The sequence below is a fragment of the Salmo salar genome, chromosome ssa15 (genome assembly GCF_905237065.1).
Source record: "Salmo salar chromosome ssa15, Ssal_v3.1, whole genome shotgun sequence".
Lineage (NCBI taxonomy): Eukaryota > Metazoa > Chordata > Actinopteri > Salmoniformes > Salmonidae > Salmo > Salmo salar.
In genome coordinates, this window is record NC_059456.1 from 66,155,409 (window position 1) to 66,176,011 (window position 20,603).

The 20,603-nt window shown below is 44.8% G+C and overlaps 1 protein-coding gene across 3 annotated transcripts in view; it reads left to right on the forward strand.

Moving 5' to 3' along the window:
* The first annotated feature begins 421 nt into the window (after window positions 1-421).
* LOC106571934 (nuclear receptor coactivator 3) overlaps window positions 422-20,603 on the forward strand; it is a 135,296-nt gene continuing 115,114 nt past the window's right edge. For 2 of the 3 annotated variants that reach the window (XM_014145508.2, XM_014145511.2), the window contains exon 1: window positions 422-564. The gene's annotated coding sequence lies outside the window, so the exon portion shown is untranslated. The remainder of the gene's footprint in view (window positions 565-20,603) is intronic. The other variant, XM_014145514.2, reaches the window with a different exon arrangement.

The window sequence follows — 20,603 nt, forward strand, 5'->3', positions numbered from 1 at the left end:
GTGATCGTGTACAAAAGCAAGCAAGGTTTGAAATGATTCTGTTGTAGTGAAATATGATATATATATATTTGTGTTGAATTTAGTTGACGATCCCTGCTGTAAATGTTATAAGTTTACTTAGACATTATGTCCAAGCCACACCCCTTCTGCAAACCGTCATGACCATGTTAAAGCAGATGATAGCAGAACAGCCTATTAGCTATTACAGGCATTTGCACACAAACAAGTCACTGTTTGCTTTTCAAGTGCTCCTCAGGTTAACTAAAAATAAACACCATGGCATTTTTCTGCTCTAATATCGTCGCTGTCAGCCGTCTACACCACAGCTCGAGGTCTCCTCTTGGGGCATACGTAGTTGTAGTCCGTATCCGAGAGGTCTGCCCTAGCTGAAGCGTTCGACGGGAATAAAACTACACTACCCAGAAACCCCATCGCTCAGCCACAAGCTGGCTTCTTGGGCTTCGGGAGTGTTTCCCATTTAAACAAACACAGCGTTGAAGATGGCGGAGAGTTAATAGCGAAACGAAGAAGATATCGGTGCGCTGACAGAGATACATCGATTTGGTGAGTTTACTACGTTTTCCCTTTACACGTTCCTTCTATGCCAAACTCGGTTTTACGCACGAATGGCATTGTCCGTCGTTCGTTTGGACGGACTTTGTTGTCCACTAATGTGTAGTAGGACTCAATACACTCTTCATAACACAATACAGGTTGGTGCACCGCACACACGGGCACTGTGCATATTCCCGTTTATTTGGACAGCAAAGAAAAAGTATAACTCCAGGTCCAAGCCAAGGTCATGGATGTTGGTGTAGGTATAGCGTGCTGTACCCTATGGTCTCTGACATAGTGGCTTTGAGTCTATTAATGGTCATAGCTGAGGAAATGAAAATAAAGTGTCCTTTAGTTTGGAACTTGAAGGGACACATTTTCTAACTTACTAAGAGGACAAGGTTGAAAAAAAAAGTGTTGTTTATGTTCTGTCACACTTGGCGCAGACGACACGAGATAAATCATAGTATTTTCTGACTCGTAAACTAGCCTAGGACATGTTGCATTCATTCAGTAAGTTCATGTCGCCCGGCGGCGCAGGGGTAAAGTCTAACCAAGTCAAATGTAAATGCTCTCTCTCTCTAGCTCTCGCGCTCTCTCTCTCTCTCTCTCTCTCTAGCTCTCTCTCTAGCTCTTGCGCGCTCTCTCTCTCTAGCTCTCTCTCTCTCTCTCTCTCTCTCTCTCTCTCGCTCTCTAGCTCTCTAGCTCTCTAGCTCTCTAGCTCTCTAGCTCTCTGCTCTCTAGCTCTCTCTCTCTCTCAGCTCTCTCTCTCTCTAGCTCTCTCTCTCTCTCTAGCTCTCTCTCTCTCTCTAGCTCTCTCTCTCTCTCTAGCTCTCTCTCTCTCTCTCTCTCTCTCTCTCTCTCTCTCTCTCTCTCTCTCTCTCTCTAGCTCTCTCTCTCTCTCTCTCTCTCTAGCTCTCTCTCTCTCTGCTCTCGCTCTCTCTAGCTCTCGCTCTCTCTCTAGCTCTCGCTCTCTCTAGCTCTCGCTCTCTCTCTAGCTCTCGCTCTCTCTCTCTCGCTCTCTCTAGCCTCTCTAGCTCTCTCTCTAGCTCTCTCTCTCCTAGCTCTCTCTCTCTAGCTCTCTCTCTAGCTCTCTCTAGCCTCTCTCTCTAGCTCTCTCTAGCTCTCTCTCTCTAGCTCTCTCTCTCTAGCTCTAGCTCTCTCTCTCTCTAGCTCTCTCTCTCTAGCTCTCTCTCTCTAGCTCTCTCTCCAGGTCTCTCTCTCTCTCTCTAGCTCTCTCTCTCTCTCTCTCTAGCCTCTCTCTCTCTCTCTCTCTCTCTAGCTCTCTAGCTCTCTCTCTCTAGCTCTCTCTCTCTCTCGCCTCTCTAGCTCTCTCTCTCTCTCTCTCTAGCCTCTCTCTCTCTCTAGCTCTCTCTCTCTCTAGCTCTCGCTCTCTCTCTAGCTCTCGCTCTCTCTCTCTCTCTCTCTCTCTCTCTCGCTCTCTCTCTCTCTCTCTCTCGCTCTCTCTCTCTCTGCTCTCTAGCTCTCTCTCTCTAGCTCTCTCTCTCTCTCTCTCTCTAGCTCTCTCTAGCTCTCTCTAGCTCTCTCTCTGCTCTCTCTCTCTCTCTCTCTCTCTCTAGCTCTCTCTCTAGCTCTCTCTCTAGCTCTCTCTCTCTCTAGCTCTCTCTCTCTAGCTCTCTCTCTAGCTCTCTCTCTAGCTCTCTCAGCTCTCTCTCTAGCTCTCTCTCTCTAGCTCTCTCTCTCTCTCTCTCTAGCTCTCTAGCTCTCTCTAGCTCTAGCTCTCTCTCTAGCTCTAGCTCTCTCTCTCTCTCTAGCTCTCTCTCTCTAGCTCTCTCTCTCTAGCTCTCTCTCTCTCTCTAGCTCTCTCTCTAGCTCTCTCTCTCTCTCTCTCTAGCTCTCTCTCTCTCTCTAGCTCTCTCTCTCTCTCTCTAGCTCTCTAGCTCTCTCTCTCTAGCCTCTCTAGCTCTGCTCTCTAGCTCTCTCTCTCTCTCTCTCTCTCTCTCTGCTCTCTCTCTCTCTCTCTCTCTCTAGCTCTCTCTCTCTCTCTCTCTAGCTCTCTCTCTCTAGCTCTCTAGCTCTCTCTCTAGCTCTCTCTCGCGCTCGCTCACTCCCTCTCTCTCACTATCTCTCTCTCTCACTAGCTCTCTCTCTCTCACTAGCTCGCGCTCTCTCTCTAGCTCCTCCTCGCTCTCTCTCTAGCTCGCTCTCTCTCTCTCTAGCTCGCTCTCTCTCTCTAGCTCGCTCTCTCTCTCTAGCTCGCTCTCTCTCTCTAGCTCCGCTTCCCTAGCCTTCTCTTAGCTCCTCTCTCTCTCTAGCTCCTCTCTCTCTAGCTCGCTCTCTCTCTCTAGCTCGCTTCTCTCTCTCTCTAGCCGCCGGCTCTCTCTCTCTAGCTCGCTCGCTTTCCTCTAGCTCTTTCTCTCTCTAGCTCTCTCTCTCGCTCTAGTTTTCTCTTTCTCGCCGCTCTCTTAGCTTTCTCTCTCTCGCCAGCTTCTCGCTCTCTCTCTACTAGCTCTCGCTCTCTCTTCACTAGCTCTCGCCTTCTCTCACTAGCTTCTCGCTCGCCGCTTTCTCTCTCTCTAGCTTCTCTTCGCTCGCTCGCTTCTCTCTCTAGCTCTCTCTCTCTCTCTCCCTCCTCTCTCTCTCTCTCTCTCCTCTCTCTCTCTCTTGCCTCTCTCTCTCTCTCTCTCTAGCTCTCTCTCTCTCTCTCTAGCTCCCTCCCTCTCTCCCTCCCCCTCTCTCTCTCTCTCTCTAGCCTCTCTCTCTAGCTCTCTCTAGCTCTCTCTCTCTAGCTCTCTCTCTCTCTAGCCTCTCTCTCTAGCCCTCTCTCTAGCTCTCTCTCTCTCTAGCTCTCTCCTCTAGCTCTCTCTAGCTCTCTTAGCTCTCTCTAGCTCTCTCTCTCTCTCTCTAGCTCTCTCTCTCTCTAGCTCTCTCTCTCTCTAGCCTCTCTCTCTCTAGCTCTCTCCTAGCTCTCGCCTCCCTCTCTCTCTCTCTCTAGCTCTCTCTCTCTCTCTCTCTCTCTCTCTCTCTAGCTCTCTCTCTCTCCTGCTAGCTCGCTAGCTCTCTCTCTCTCTCTAGCCTCGCTCTCTCTCACTAGCTCTCGCTCTCTCTCACTAGCTCTCGCTCTCTCTCACTAGCTCTCGCTCTCTCTCACTAGCTCTCGCTCTCTCTCACTAGCTCTCGCTCTCTCTCACTAGCTCTCGCTCTCTCTCTCTCTAGCTCGCTTCTCTCTCTCTAGCTCGCTCTCTCTCTCTAGCTCGCTCTCTCTCTAGCCCCTCTCGTCTCTCTCTAGCCCGCTCTCTCTCTAGCTCGCTCTCTCTAGCTCGCTCTCTCTCTCTAGCTCGCTCTCTCTCTCTAGCTCGCTCGCCTCTCTCTCTCTAGCTCGCTCGCTCTCTCTCTAGCTCTTCTCTCTAGCTCTCTCTAGCTCTCTCTCTCGCTCTAGCTCTCTCTCGCTCGGCTCTCTCTCTAGCTCTCTCTAGCTCTCTCTCTCGCTCTAGCTCTCTCTCTCTCGCTCGCTCTCTCTCTCACTAGCTCTCGCTCTCTCTCACTAGCTCTCGCTCTCTCTCACTAGCTCGCTCTCTCTCACTAGCTCGCTCTCTCTCACTAGCTCTCTCTCACTAGCTCGCTCTCGCTCGCTCGCTCTCTCTCTCTAGCTCGCTCTCTCTCTCTCTCTCTAGCTCTCTCTCTCTCTCTCTCTCTAGCTCGCTCTCTCTCTCTCTCTCTAGCTCTCTCTCTCTCTAGCTCTCTCTCTCTCTCTAGCTCTCTCTCTCTCCCTCAGCTCTCGCTCTCTCTCTCTCTAGCTCTCTCTCTCTCTAGCCTCTCTCTCTCTAGCCTCTCTCTCTCTAGCTCTCTCTCTAGCTCTCTCTCTAGCCCCTCTCTCTCTCTCTAGCTCTCTCTCTCTAGCTCTCTCTCTCTAGCCTCTCTCTAGCTCTCTCTCTCTAGCCTCTCTCTCTCTAGCCCTCTCTAGCTCTCTCTCTCTCTAGCTCTCTCTCTAGCTCTCTCTCTGTCCGCTCTCGCTCTCTCTCTCTCTCTCTAGCTCTCTCTCTCTCTCTCTCTCTCTCTCTAGCTCTCTCTCTCTAGCTCTCTCTCTCGCTAGCTCTCTCTCTCGCTCAGCTCGCTCTCGCTCTCTCTCTCTAGCTCGCTCTCTCTCTCTAGCTCGCTTCTCTCTCTAGCTCGCCTCTCTCTCTCTAGCTCTGCTCTCTCTCTAGCTCTCGCTCGCTCTCTCTCTCTCTCTCTCTCTCTCGCTCTCTCTCTCTCTCTAGCTCTCTCTCTCTCTCTAGCTCGCTCTCTCTCTCTCTAGCTCGCTCTCTCTCTCTCTAGCTCGCTCTCTCTCTCTCTCTAGCTCGCTCTCTCTCTCTCTCTAGCTCGCTCTCTCTCTCTCTCTCTCGCTCTCTCTCTCTCTCTCTCTCTAGCTCGCTCTCTCTCTCTCTCTAGCTCGCTCTCTCTCTCTCTCTCTAGCCTCTCTCTCTCTCTCTCTAGCCCTCTCTCTTCTCTCTCTCTCTCTAGCTCTCTCTCTCTCTCTCTCTAGCCTCGCTCTCTCTCTAGCCCTCTCTCTCTAGCTCTCTCTCTCTGCCTCTCTCAGCCCTCTCTCTCCTCTCAGCTCTCTCTCTCTCTCTCTAGCTCTCTCTCTCAGCTCTCTCTCTCTCTAGCTCTCTCTCTCTCTAGCTCTCTCTCTCTCGCTCTCTCTCTCTAGCTCTCTCTCCTCTCTCTCTCTCTCTCTCTCTCTCTCTCGCTCTCTCTCTCTAGCTCTCTCTCTCTAGCTCCTCTCTCTCTCTCTAGCTCTCTCTCTCTCTAGCTCCTCTCTCTCTACCCCTCTCTCTAGCTCGCCTCTCTCTCTAGCTCGCTCTCTCTCTCTCTCTAGCTCTCTCTCTCTCTCTCTAGCTCGCCTCTCTCTCTCTCTAGCTCCTCTCTCTCTCTCCTAGCTCGCTCTCTCTCTCTCTAGCTCGCTCTCTCTCTCTTAGCTCGCTTCTCTCTCTCTAGCTCGCTCTCTCTCTCTCTAGCTCGCTCTCTCTCTCTCTAGCTCGCTCTCTCTCTCTCTAGCTCGCCTCTCTCTAGCTCTCTCTCTCTCTAGCCTCTCTCTCTAGCTCTCTCTCTAGCTCTCTCTCTAGCTCTCTCTCTAGCTCTCTCTCTCCCAGCCTCTCTCTCTCTCAGCTCTCTCTAGCTCTCTCTCTCTAGCTCTCTCTCTCTAGCTCTCTCTCTCTAGCTCTCTCTCTCTCGCTCTCTAGCTCTCTCTCTCGCCTCTCTCTCTCTCTAGCTCTCTCTCTCTCTCTCTCTCTCTCTCTAGCTCTCTCTCTCTCTAGCTCTCTCTCTAGCTCTCTCTCTCTCTCTCGCTTTCTAGCTCTCTCTCTAGCTCTCTCTCTCGCTTTCTCTCTAGCTCTCCCTTTCTCTCTAGCTCTCTCGCTCTCTCGCTCTCTCTCTAGCGCTCTCTCTCTTTAGTTCTCTCTCACTCACACACCTCTAATCAATGTTAACTTCACTGAAGGAAATGTTACTTTACAGTGAAGCCTTGCTGTGTGTTGCTCCATTATTACATTGTTATTGCTGCTCGAGTTTGGTACATGGTGTCAGTTTGTCAGTAGGTCGTAGCCTACATGTGATACCATCCTACTATTGATACACTGTAGCCAGCTGCAAATGTTGCTTGTCTATGTTCAACTTAGATACAGGGCCACCCAATCAGATTGAGCAAAAAAAATAAAAACGAGTTTATTTTAATTTGTTAGGGGATGATTTGTCTTTTTACCTGAACATGCAAACATCATCAGATAGAATTCCTAGTAAGCAGTGCACTGGGTTAGTCAGATTTGATGAAACAGAACTGGAATGAATTCTCTTACAGGATGGGGTTGTTAAAAGTTACACCCCCAATAAGCCACGAATATGACTGCATTGAGGCATATGTCACTGTGCTTCTATGGCTATGTGCACCATGCCGCGGCCTGTTTCATTTGTTCATTTAGCAACCAAGACAGCTCTTAATCCAGTTCCTTTGTCACAGCCAACACACAGAGCTATGGCCTATTTTAGCTTTAAAAAAATGCCACATTTTCCTCTCTGCCCAATGGCAATAAGTGTAGAATTGCAGGAAATTAGCTTTTAAACAGCAACATTTTCTTTCAGCCTCATGGCAAAATGTGTAGAATAGCATGAGTTTCCATATAAAACGGCAAATTATTCCCCCCCTCCCACTGCTTCGTTGCACAATGTTTGAAGAACCAACAGAATGATTGAATACATTTGTAAAAAAGTAGCTAGTCTGTGTGTGTTGTCAAATGTTGACTAAAGGAGTTTGTTCTAGTGAATTTACAGTAACCTATTGTCGCTCCATCATTTAGTCCATTAAGCCCATGGCTGATAGACGGGTAGACAGGGAAGGGTTGTGATAGGCCGTAACTCTGAACATGGATACTTTTAGGAGGTGTGTACCGTGCAGAAATGTTATTGTGGTTTACATGAGAACACCAATAAGGGACAGACGTGCGGCGTGCAAGTCAGACAGCGCTCTCCCGTGATACGGTAGACAATGTGCCGATAGTGTCGCTGTTTCCTTTACCCGAGCCCAACGGGGATCATTTCATTTCCCGTCTCACATGTATGCCAGTGTCGTTTTAGATGTTAGTGTTGTGTGTGTGTGTGTGTGTGTGTAATAGTTCATCTACTCTAAAGGTCCTGTCTTTTATGACCCCCCCCCCCCCCCACTCCCTATGTATATAACCGTCCTGTTGCATAGTTCTCTGACTTGAATTCTTTTAGAAACCTCTACGATCTTCTGTATTGTTCTTCTGCTTGTTAATGTAGTGTCTCCATGTGTCAGAGAGAGAGAGAGAGAGAGTCTGAGGTGTGTTGCAGGCAGCAGGGCCAGGGCAATAAGGTTGAGTTAATTATAAAAGCCTCAGTTTAAATTTAGCTCTGTGTCTCCGGCTTTGTTCCTGGATGACCTGGCTGTGTGACTGTGTTGCCTGGGTAGAGGGCCGAGTAGAGGGTGTGGCGGCCGGGCAGACGGCGTCTTGTTCCCCAGTGCCCCGCTGGCAGATTTTAGAGTGATGTCACTCTGTGGCCAAACCTTCAATTATCAGACACACGCTCACACCCTCGCAGTCACACACCCCACCTCTCCCCTCCACGCTGGCTTACAGAGGGCTCCTAAATCGAGGTGGTGCAGGGAGACTGGACATAGACAGGCTGCTGGGCCTATAGGCCCCCAGATGGGGGTTGGGGATAGTAGTTGGATGGGGGGGGGTGACAGTGATGCATGGTGTTTGCTAAATAGAAGAAGGGGGGGGTCGAGGGCAGGGGTGATGTTAGTGACCGGGTCCGGCTGTGGGGGTGAGTGGTGAAAGGAGGAGGGTAGGCAATGGGTGCTAAGCAGAGGAGGTAAAATGAGGTAATGAGGTAAGAAATTCCAGCAGGTAGTGTCACGCTGGCATAAAGACAAATAATGAGGTAAGAAATTCCAGCAGGTAGTGTCACGCTGGCATAAAGACAAATAATGAGGTAAGAAATTCCAGCAGGTAGTGTCACGCTGGCATAAAGACAAATAATGAGGTAAGAAATTCCAGCAGGTAGTGTCACGCTGGCATAAAGACAAATAATGAGGTAAGAAATTCCAGCAGGTAGTGTCACGCTGGCATAAAGACAAATAATGAGGTAAAAAAATTCCAGCAGGTAGTGTCACGCTGGCATAAAGGGTCGGGAGACAGGAGCAGGAATGCGTAATAGTTTTTTTTATTATACCCAAATTACGGAGTGCCGTGTAAAGGCACGGGGACGAAGACCAAACAAACACTATACAAGACACAGGGTTGAAAGCCAAACCAAAGAGCGAGGAGTACCTCGAATAAATAACACAAGCGCACAATGATTAACACACGGGACGAGACCCGTAATCATCTGCGCAATCCACAATGGCACGAAAGCCAAAACACACAGCACAGGTCCTCACACGAACCAACGGACATTGGAACAATAATCGACAAGACAATGGTAAACCACGGGCACACTTATACAATTACTAATCACTGGGAATAGGGGCCAGGTGTGCGTAATGATAGTTCCGGAGGGATCCGTGACAGGTAGCTTAACCTGAGCCTCTTCCCTGAGGCACTCCAAATACAAACCCCCCCAGACCCGAACCAACACACACACACACACATCCCCCTTGTCTCCTCCCCATCATCCCAGACTAGTGTGGGAGGTACTCCTCTCCTCTTTTGTTTGGCTTTCAAACCTGTGTTTGTTTGGTCTTCGTCCCTGTGCCTTTGGACGGCACTCCGTAATTTGGGTATAATAAAAAACCCTATTACGCATTCCTGCTCCTGTCTCCCGACCCTTTATGCCAGCGTGACACTACCTGCTGGAATTTTTTTACCTCATTATTTGTCTTTTTGTCCACGCCCCCCCCGCTCTTTTTGCTGCAAATTTGTTCATCACATCTCTTTCTCTTCAGTTTGTATGTGTCGGCCTCTCTCCTGCTCGCTCTATGGTGTGTGTGACAGTGCCCCTGTCTCCCCCAGCTGCAGTGTGATGAGCTGATCTGTTGTTGTCTCCTCGTCTCTCTCTAAACCAGAGAGAGGTGGCCGTACTGATGCCGGAGGTTTGGGGTATTTTTCAGGCAGTGTACCCTCCTCCACAAGGACAGGTTTTTGGGTTGTCCTGTCACTTGGACCTCTAATTAAGCAATAGGGCCCAAGGAGGTGTGGTATATGGCCAATATACCACAGCTAAGGGCTGTTGTTAGGCACTACGCCATATATAACAAACCCCTGAGGTGCCTGATTGCTATTATAAACCGGTTACCAACGTAATTAAGGCAGTACAAATAAATGTTTTGTCATACTCGTGGTATAGGGTCTGATATAACACGGCTGTCAGCCAATCAGCATGCCGTGAAACCGGGTGGTTCAAGCCCTGAATGCTGATTGGCTGACAGCCGTGGCATTAATTGGTCATAAACCACACCCCCTCATGCCTTATTGCTTAAATACAGATTAGTCTGGGCTGCACAATACACACACACACACACACACACACACACACACACACCAGGGACTGACAACAGTTGCAGCTAATTCTATCTAGTCGTGGTGTATAAAGTTGAGGTCTATGACCAGGGCAGCCCTTTATTTCCCTGTCTTTGTACTAGTACAGAAGAGAAAAGACTACTTGTTGCTTCACTGCCAAGTCATTCACTTCCTAAGTGAGCAGCATTAAACTGACAAACCCTGAACTAGCCACTCGTTTCTGTACGATAGACATTTTAGCAGCTGGCTCTTGCGATCGGGTCTGAGTTAGATTGCTTGGTACGGGCTTGACCACTACGAGGCGTTTCAGAGAAGATTGCACGTAGAATCTGAGCACAGCCGCAATGAAAGTCTCTGTGCCCAGTTGAATATTGTCCATTTGAATGGTTGCGGTATGCGTGTGCTTACAGAAGCAGTAGGTGTCAGGTTGCTGACGGAGTTGTGTGTGTGTGTGTACATGCGTGCATGTGGTTTGGAAAGTAGGTTCCCTGGTAAACCGGTTCTGAAAGCTCACGGACGACAGACCAGCATGCACTTAAGTGTCGCCTGTTAGTTCTGTGTTCAGGAGGCGGAAGTAGAACTATCTTAAACAACTCATCGTTTCCGGTTACCAAAAATGCCTGTTTTGTTGACCGTTGCTGTTTTAAAATGTGTTGCGCTTAAGAAGCCCCTGTAGTGAAGAGATGGATGGAGACAGGAGAGAGGGAGAACAGCAGACTGATTGAGATGGAGGAAGGAAACAGGACAGGAGGAGAGGGGACAGTTGCAGATTCTCTTCTCCTTATTTCCAGCCAGTGCCTCCAGTACACCTCATGTCCTCAGGTTTCTGATCTTTACTGAGCTGTCTGTCTCCCCTGTGAGAGGAATGCCAAGTGTCTCTCTCTCTCTTTTCCCACCCCCTCTCTTGTACCGATTCCATCTCTCTTGCTTTCCCTCTTTTGCTCTGCCTCTTCTCTCCCTCTCTATCCCAGACTCCATCTCTCTGCTCTCGCTCTCTCTTTCATTACTCATAATTAATTTAAGTCCAAGTCTTAATCCCCTTTTAAGGCTGAATCGCAGAACTCAGGTTAAATAAGTTAAGTCTGCTCTTAAATGACTGGGAGGTGAGAAGGTGATTTGAATGTGCGTGTTTGTGTTTTTGCAAGTGTGTATTGTGCATCCGTGTGTGTTTTGGGAGGGGTGCGTGTGTGCCTGTGTGTGTTTGCACATGCAGGGGTGTGTGTGTGTGTGTGTGTGTGTGTGTGTGTGTGTGTGTGTGTGTGTGTGTGTGTGTGTGTGTGTGTGTGTGTGTGTGTGTTTTGTAAGCATGTTTGCATGTGTATGTATGCGACTGTGTGTTTGTGGATGGGATGGCGTTGTCTCATGTAGGTGTTGTACCTGCCTGCCTGGTGCGGGTGACGCTAGCTAGCGAGCTCTGCTGGAATGCTTTCCAGATGGAGCTGGTTGGAACCAACTCTGTGACATCCTCCACCATGTCCTGCTCCCTCCAGCTCGACTCTCCTGTCCACAGACCAACAGCGCAACACTTTCACAACACTGAATAATGACACATATTTGAATGGCCAAGGGCTGCAGGACCGCTTTGATTGACAATAAATGATTCAGTTACTCAATAATATTCATTTAATATATGCATGACCTAATTACTTTCCCCCTACGTTTCCCTCATTTCGGTACCTCGCCATGAATATTTGAATCGAGGTAAAGAAGTGGCATGTATTACCATTTAATGACTACATATTTGATTATCTTTCTTCTTTTTTTTATGTAACCAATTGATAGACACGGGAACCAATGTATTACCTCCTACTCTAACTGACTGGTGGACGATCAGTCAATGATTTGGACAGAGTTGCTCTTTTCTCTTGTCTGAGAGTACAGGTCTACATACGTGTGAGGGAGGGACGGCGGGATAAATAGGAGAAAGAAGAGGGGGGAGGAGGAGGAGAGTGTCATTTTTATTAACGTGGCGACTCCCGCTAAAATTCAGGGAGTGCTGTTGCATCCAGCTGTTACTGGTTGGGCGACGCTTCGTTGCCACGGCAACTCAGCCCTGCGCTCAAGGTCGTTCATCCAGTTCTGAACCGAGCAGCATGCTATACACACACACACACACACACACAATGCTATGCACACGGATGGAGAGAGGGAGAGAGGAGGGGAGGAGAATGGGAGAGACGGAGAAAGAGAAGAGAACTGCTTCATTGTGACCAATCGCAAGCACTTCTCTGGGGTTAGGGTCGGTGAACAAACCTCCATCCGCCTCCCTTCACTGCCCCCCCTCTTTCCTCTAGAAAGGAAAACAAAAACTAAAGAGAACCCTTGGCCTTGGGGGTTGTAGGTTCTTCTGCCAGTTGATCAAATATTTAGCTGGTCAGAAGTAGGGAGGGAGGAATAGAGAGAGGGGGATAGTTAGAAGAGAGAAGAGGGGGGGAGATGCAGAGGAGTGGTGAAAGGGGTTTGTGTTGTGTTCTCTACATTGCATGTTGCATTGCTCTGAGACTACTACCTGATGTTGCTACCTGGGGTCTTCTTCTCCTGGACATGTCTACACCAGCCTCTTTTATTCATAAGGAGATAGGGTTCTATTTGAGGCAAAGCCTCTCTCTCAAGCACCGGGCTTGAATTTCAAAATACACATCCTCAGACGATAAACCCACATGAATAACCTTAAGTACACATATCAATAGAGGTTAGAACATTTCCTTAGCATAAATACACTTAGGGATATGAACATGTACATCCCTCCAGGATAAGCTACTACCACATTACCCGTCAATGGAAAAACCATGCTCTAATAGGCCTCATTTGCCTGTCAATTCTTGGAACAGGAAATGGACAGAACCCTCTTCGATCACAGAGGAAAACAAGGTACTCCTTTACATTTCTACAGCTTTACCTATTCTCTTGATAAACATGTTCACGTCATAGTTGGAACTGTTATACATGTTAGGAAGAGTAACGTTTTACCTTGGAGATGCACAACAATAGGTTTCTGCACCGAAACCATATGCCATCGCTCCAAACTCAAACTGTACTACACCGGTGATCAACTACCCACATCGGGACCACACGTCAATACAAATAATGAATGTGCTTCTCATTATAAATCGTTTGTGATCTCTGGTCATTTATGGTACTATAGGCAAGGCTTTAGATAGGAACATGCGCTCAAGCAGTAGAACATTTTGAGGTAATTATCTGAGGTGTAAAAATACTTTAAAGTACTACTTAAGTCGTTTTTTGGGGTATGTTTACTTTATTATTTATATTTGGACTACTTTTACTTTTACTCCACTACATTCCTAAAGAAAATAATGTACTTTTTACTTCATACATTTTCCCTGACACCCAAAAGTACTCCTTACATTTCGAATGCTTAGCAGGACAGGAAAATTGTCCAATTCACACACTTATCAAGAGAACATCCCTGGTCATCTCTGCTGCCTCCGATCTGGATGGGCTCCCTAAACATAAATGCTTAGTTTTTAAATTATGTCTGAGTGTTAGTGTGCCCCTGGCTATCCGTAAAATAAATAAAAGTCAAATGGAAATCGTGCTGTCTGGTTTGCTAAATATAAGGCATGTGAAATGATTTATACTTTGATACTTAAGTATATTTTTGCAATTGCATTTACATTTGATACTTAAGTATATTTAAAACCAAATGCTTTTAGACTTACTCAAGTAATATTTTACTGGGTGACTTTCATTTTCTATTAAGGTACACTGCCGTTCAAAAGTTTGGGGTCACTTAGAAATGTCCTTGTTTTTGAAAGAAAAGCAAATTGTTTGGTCCATTAAAATAACATCAAATTGATCAGAAATACAGTGTAGACGTTGTAAATGCAAAACACCAGTCTCAACGTCAACATTGAAGAGGCGACTCCGGGATGGGGCGACTTCTTTGCAACTGTCGTGTCTTTGGCATCATTAAACTGAAGACTTGTTTTTTATCAAATAAATTCTCTGTAATTATTATTACATGATTAAACTAACTTAATCATGTAAATTTAATTAACTAGGAAGTCGGGGCACCAAGGAAAATATTCAGATTACAAAGTTATTTTCCTAACATAACTTTCAGATATTTTAATATCTGATCAATTAGTCTTCTAATTAATGAATTATTCTTTACCTCACGTTAGTCTCAGTCCAAACGTTGTAAATTGTTGGTTATCTGCACGAACCCAGTCTTCACTATGAATCATCCATACATCAATTGTCTTAAATAATTTATTTACTTATTAAATAATCACACAAATGCATCACACAAACAGAGTAGATATGGGCACAAGGAAATGATAGGGGATGTGCCCTAGTGGGCTAAACCGGTATGGCGGCTGGGTGGACAAAGGGACTGAGAAGGGCACGAAAGACACTACATAGTTGATAATTATAACAATTGAAATGCTAATCCTTTGCACATGAACGCTCACTCATTTGGGAATAATTGCAATCAATATATATATATATATACGCTCAGTGTGTCGTCGTGATCTCTGTTGGAAAGTTTTCTCTCTCTCTCTCTCTCTGCCGTGGTTAGAATGGATAGTTCAGAGTAACATTCAGCAATTTTGTTATGGAATAGATGTTGTCGGCCTTCGCATTCACGGGTACATCATTTCTAGTTGCAGACTAGTATTGAAGAGTAGCTCTTATTCTGTTGGATCGATAGTCTCAGAGTTTAACCACGTGGTATGGTTAAGAATTCAGCAATCTACTCAAACCTTAACTCCCTCTGTGATGAGGTACTGGTCTGAAACCTTAGCCCTCTCGGTTATCGAGGTAAGCTGGTCTGAAGATGATTCTCAAGGTGGGGGTTATATTCGGAAGAGCAGAAAAAGGCTGACCCATGACGCCAGATCAATGTCTGTGCTCATGGGGCGGGCCAATGACTTAGTTTAACTTTAAAGGGATTTGGATTCCCTTTCATTGAACAGTTTAAAATCACATTACATAATTTCACAAATAGTTTCATCTTTACTCATTCATTTTATACAACAATTAGATGCAAGCCTCATAACTGAGACTCTTATGTAAACAGAGTTATGGTAATGTGGCTGTATTGTCTCTCATGAGTTTCACAAACATTAAACGAAATGGACCGGTCGTAGCTGGATTCTTCCCCGACCGTGTACACGTTCTCCAAAACATGTACATTGTTCAGTTCTCAAGTTCTATGCTGGAGAAGAGGTTCCTTTGTTCTCCTGTGAGAACTCACTCTCTCTTATACTCTGGCCATGAGGCGAAAACTCCTCAAGGAATTTATGACCTGCCTAACAGAGCCTGTTGGTAGGGGGTGAGAGAGAGAGAGAGAGGGGGATGGTGCAGAGCGGGGGATGGTACTCGCTAACCCCAAAGAGGGCAACGTCATGACACACCTCTGCCTAGAAAGCCAGCATCCCGGAGTCGCCTCTTCACTGTTGACGTTGAGACTGGTGTTTTGCACGTACTATTTAATGAAGCTGCCAGTTGAGGACTTGTGAGGTGTCTGTTTCTCAAACTAGACACTAATGTATTTGTCCTCTTGCTCAGTTCTGCACCGGGGCCTCCCACTCCTCTTTCTATTCTGGTTAGAGACAGTTTGCTCTGTTCTGTGAAGGGAGTAGTACACAGCGTGGTACGAGATCTTCAGTTTCTTGGCAACTTCTCACATGGAATAGCCTTCATTTCTCAGAACAAGAATAGACTGACGTGTTTCAGAATAAAGTTCTTTGTTTCTGGCCATTTTGAGCCTGTAATCGAACCTTCAAATGCTGATGCTCCAGATATTCAACTAGTCTAAAGAAGGCCAGTTGTATTGCTTCTTTAATCAGTACAACAGTTCTCAGCTGTGCTAACATAATTGAAAAAGGGTTTTCTAATGATCAATTAGCCTTTTAAAATGATAAACTTGGATTAGCTAACACAACGTGCCATCGGAACACAGGAGTGATGGTTGCTGATAATGGGCCTCTGTACGCCTATGTAGATATTCTGTAAAAAAAATCTGCTGTTTCCAGCTACAATAGTCATTTACAAAAAAAATGCTTTTCTTTCAAAAACAAGGACATTTCTAAGTGACCCCAACATTTTGAACGGTAGTGTTTATTTACTTTTACTCAAGGATGAAAGTTGGGTACTTTTTCTACCACTGGTAAATATGCGAGAAATGGCTGTGGAAACGCCTTTGTGCGCAAATATTGGTATACTGTAAGTTATGATGAACTTCACAGGCTGGTGAAAGTGCATGGTGATCTTGACGCTCCTTTCCAATAAATATTGAGGGTCTTAGTCTGGTGACATGATGATCGATGCCATTTGATAACAAAAAATATTCTTCCTCTTATCCATAGTAATCTCATCATGTAGACCAGCCTACCCGCACTATATCTGTGAGCTGTTGACTAGAGTGCAGGTGCCAAGACCAGAGTAGACACACTTGCTATTTAATGCAACAGTTTTTGTGACAAAACAAAATCAGTGGAGTTGAAAATGCAATGGAAACACATAGAACTGTAGATTGTATCGGTACATGAAAACTTAAGCGAAAAAGTACATTTTGTTGCACTGTCATCACTCACTGATTTTTATCTGCAACAAATACACCACTGGTGGAAAGATTAGCATATTTTCTTAATGGGTATTCTAGAAAATTCCCATGAAAGTTTGTTGCCAATTGGATGGAAACCTAGCTACTGACCATCTATTTTCAGGAAATTGGCATTTATTGCCCTTGAGCTAGCTCTGCAGAGTGGTCACTAGCTGGCACAGCCACAAAGTAATAAAATCTGATTTTAAACCTAACCTTAACCACACTGCTAACCCTAATGCCTAACCTATTTTTTTGTTTGCATTCATTTTTACGATATAGCCAATTTTCACTTTGCAGCTGGCCCATCTAGCGGAAATCAATCTGTTCTTCATCCAGGGCAAGATTCATGACGATAAACTTAAACGTATTTTTATTACTTTTGCCACGAGGGGCATTGTGTCACTTTCTAAGGTGCTTTTGGCACCTGTGCTGCCTCACAGGCAAGAGTCATGGCAAAAAAAGTACATGTCCGCACCTGTAGCTCTTGCTAGCAAATGAGCCGTTCTCAACTGGTAAGACCGGACGATTGACAATATATTTTTTTTGAGTTTCCTCATTTAGTTATTACATTTAACAAACAAATATTGAAATACTTTTATGTAAGGTAAAGTTAAAATCCATGGAGAGTCAGAATGGAGAGTCAGAAAACCCCATGCTGTCATCTCCTGTCATGTCCAGTTTTGGGAAAAGTCTCTTAGTTTAAATGCATTTTACATTTTCGGCTTTATTTTGTACACTTTCACCCCAAGTTCTCATTACCGAAATGCATCCGGAATAAATTCTCTGACAATTTTCTACAATTTTACTATATAAAAACCTAGTGTACGAACAGTGTCTGTGGACATCTCTTTACTGTAACAATTTTCTCAAATTCCTGTAAAAACTCAATTTGTTTTTAAATAAAGTTGTATTCACTCATGATGCATCATCTCGATGCATAGTAGAAGATAAGTTAATTTATTCACATACAGTACCAGTCAAAAGTTTGGACACCTACTCATTCAAGGGTTTTTCTTTATTTTTACTATTTTCTACATTGTAGAATAATAGTGAAGACATCAAAACTATGAAATAACACATATGGAATCAGGTAGTAACTAGGGTTGCACATTTTTGGGAAATATTCAGAGGTGGAAACTTTCCGTGGGAATTAACGGGAATATATGGGAATTAATGGAAATATGTGCACATTAATATTAATACCATTTAAATCTAAATGTTTTTTGCATTGGATATATTTATCATAGCAAATGGAGACAGAAACATAAACCTTTTACCTTATCAAAAGTAGACATAATTGCAAATGATTAAATCCTTCCAATTTAAATTTAAAAAACAATTTAGTTAAATTCGTAACTTTAATTAAATGAGTTGACTCTTCACATGGGATGATTTCACTAAACAACAAAAGAAAGGGAATATTGAATGATCCATCACATCACCCAAAAACATTTCAATGTACATCTGTAAAATTATAGTCTAGAAACTAAAGCTTTGGTTGTCTTCCTCTCAGGTTTCCATGTCTTCTCCCTGGACCTCCTCAATGTCCACCTCTTGAACGTCAGACTCTGAGGCCTCATCTTCACTGTTTCTTTCCAACCTTGTTGAGGATGGCTGTGTATGGGCTTCAGGCAGAAGTCTTCACGCTTTTTAATGTATTTCAGAACTGCAGTTTCCTCTGCTTTGAGCAACAGTGAAGTGGGCAGGACAGTACGGATTTCTTCTCTTACATCTGCAAGCAGAGTCTAAACATTGAACAAAATTCTGGAAATTTTACCAGAAAGTTTCCGACCCTGTGCAACCCTAGTAGTTACCAAAAAAGTGTTAACCAAATCAAAATATATTTATATTCTTTAAAGTAGTCACCCTTTGCCTTGATGACAGCTCCGTCAACCAGCTTCTCTCTCAACCAGCTTCACTTGGAATGCTTTTCCAACACTCTTGAAGGAGTTCCCACATAATATGCTGAGCACTTGTTGGCTGCTTTTCCTTCACTCTGCGGTCCAACTCATCCCAAACCATCTCAATTGGGTTGAGGTCGGGTGATTGTGGAGGCCAGGTCATCTGATGCAGCACTCCATCACTTTCCTTCTTGGTCAAATAGCTGTTACACATCCTGGATGTGTGTTGGGTCATTGTCCTGTTGAAAAACAAATGATAGTCCCAATAAGCGCAAACCAGAATGGATGGCGTATGCTGTGGTAGCCATGCTGGTTAAGTGTGCCTTGAATTCTAAATAAATCACTGACTGTGTCACCAGCAAAGCACCCCCACACCATCACATCTCCTCCTCCATGCTTCACGGTGAGAAATACACATGCAGAGATAATCCGTTCACCTACTCTGCATCTCACAAAGGCATGGCGGTTGGAACCAAAAATAAACATTTTGGACTCTTCAGACCAAAGCACAGATTTCCACCGGTCGAATGTCCATTACTTGTGTTTCTTGGCCCAAGCAAGTCTCTTCTTCTTATTGGTGTCCTTTTTAGTAGTGGTTTCATTGTAGCAATTTGATCATGAAGGCCTGATTCACGCAGTCTCCTCTGAACAGTTGATGTTGAGATGTGTCTGTTACTTGAACTCTGTGAATCATTTATTTGGGCTGCAATTTCTGAGGCTGGTAACTCTAATTAATTTATCCTCTGCAGCAGAGGTAACTCTGGGTCTTCCTTTCCTGTGGCTGTCCTCATGAGAGCCAGTTTTATCATAGTGCTTGATGGTTTTTGCGATTGACCTTGAAGAAACTTTCAAAGTTCTTGACATTTACCGGACTGACTGATCTTAATTTCTTAAATTCATCTTAAATGTAATGTTGGATTGTCGTTTCTTTGCTTATTTGAGCTGTTTTGCCATAATATGGACTTGATCTTTTACCAGAGCTATCTTCTGTATACCACCTCTATCTTGTCCCAGCACAACTGATTGGCTCAAACGCATTAAGAAGTAAAAGAAATTCAACTAATTAACTTTTAACAAGGCACACCTGTTAGTTGAAATGCATTCCAGGTGACTACCTCATGAAGCTGGTTGTGAGAATGCCAAGACCGTGCAAAGCTGTCATTAAGGCAAAGGGTGGCTACTTTGATGAATCTCAAATATAAAATATATTTGGATTTGTTTTGGTTACTACATGATTCCATATGTGTTATTTCATAGTTGTGATGTCTTCACTATTAATCGACAGTGTAGAAAATAGTAATAATAAAGAAAAACCCTTGAATGAGTAGGTGTGTCCAAACTTTTGACTGGTACTGTTCTTAATCAGGTTCTTATTCTCAAACGTCCCCTTTGCCCCACTTGGTCTTCTCATTACCGAAATAGCTAAAAAGCTCAAATTGGGAAAAAGTCAAATTAAATGTTATAATAATTGTATAATTACATTTTTTTAATCTTCAGTGTTATGATTAACTCAGGCCTTTTCATTAGGGGAGCAATGGAAACAAATATTAGAAATGGATTTGTTTGTTACATTTTGGGACTATTGCAGTGGCAGGTAGCCTAGTGGTTAGAGTGTTGGGCCAGTAACCGAAAGGTTGCTAGATCGAATCCCTGAGCTAACAAGGTAAAAATGTGTCGTTCTGCCCCTGAACAAGGCAGTTAACCCACTGTTCCCCGGTAGGCCGTCATTGTAAATAAGAATTTGTTCTTAACTGACTTGCCTAGTTAAATAAAATGACAATTTTGTGGAAATGTTACTAAAATGCTTTGTCCCCAAGGGGATGTGGGAAATTTCCCCACGAGGGAGAATTTTCCTTGTTTTACTATCCTTGTGGGGACATTTGGGGATTTAAGGTCCCCACAAAGATAGAAGAACCAACCCATACACACATTTTGTCACTTTCCTGAGAATGACACAGATGCTTGTTAAAGGAGTCCGGAAAGGGGTGTGTATAAGGGATTCTGTTTTTTGAACTTTCTTTCCATTGTTAGAGTGAGTCTTGTTTATCTGTTGAAGAGCTCCATCCCCTACACACACACATATCCACCCACACGTTATGTTCTTCTATACTCGTGGGTGCTTAAATTTAATTTCCTTTCAAAATCCTCTTTTCTCTAACACCTAAACCTAGCCCTTACCGTAACCTGTAACCCTAAGTCTAACTCCTAAACCTAACCATTAACCCCTAACCCTAATTATAACCCTAACCTAACCCCTATGCTTAAATAGTCTTTGTCCTCATGGGGACGTGGGAAATATTCCCACAATGGATAATTTTCCTTGTTTTTACTATCCTTGTGGGGACATCTGGAAATTGTTGGTCCCCACAAGGATAGAAGAACCAACACACACACACACACACACACACACACACATTTGTAAGGGTCGGAGCACAGCTAGTGAGTGACTTGACTCTGCCTGAACCCAGCTGTTATGTGACCACCTCCTCTTCGCATTCACGGGTACATCTTGTGTCACCAGCATCCATCATCATCAGGGAAGGGAGACGAGGATCTGCAGGATCCTACACCACTCCTTGTCTCCACCCCCAC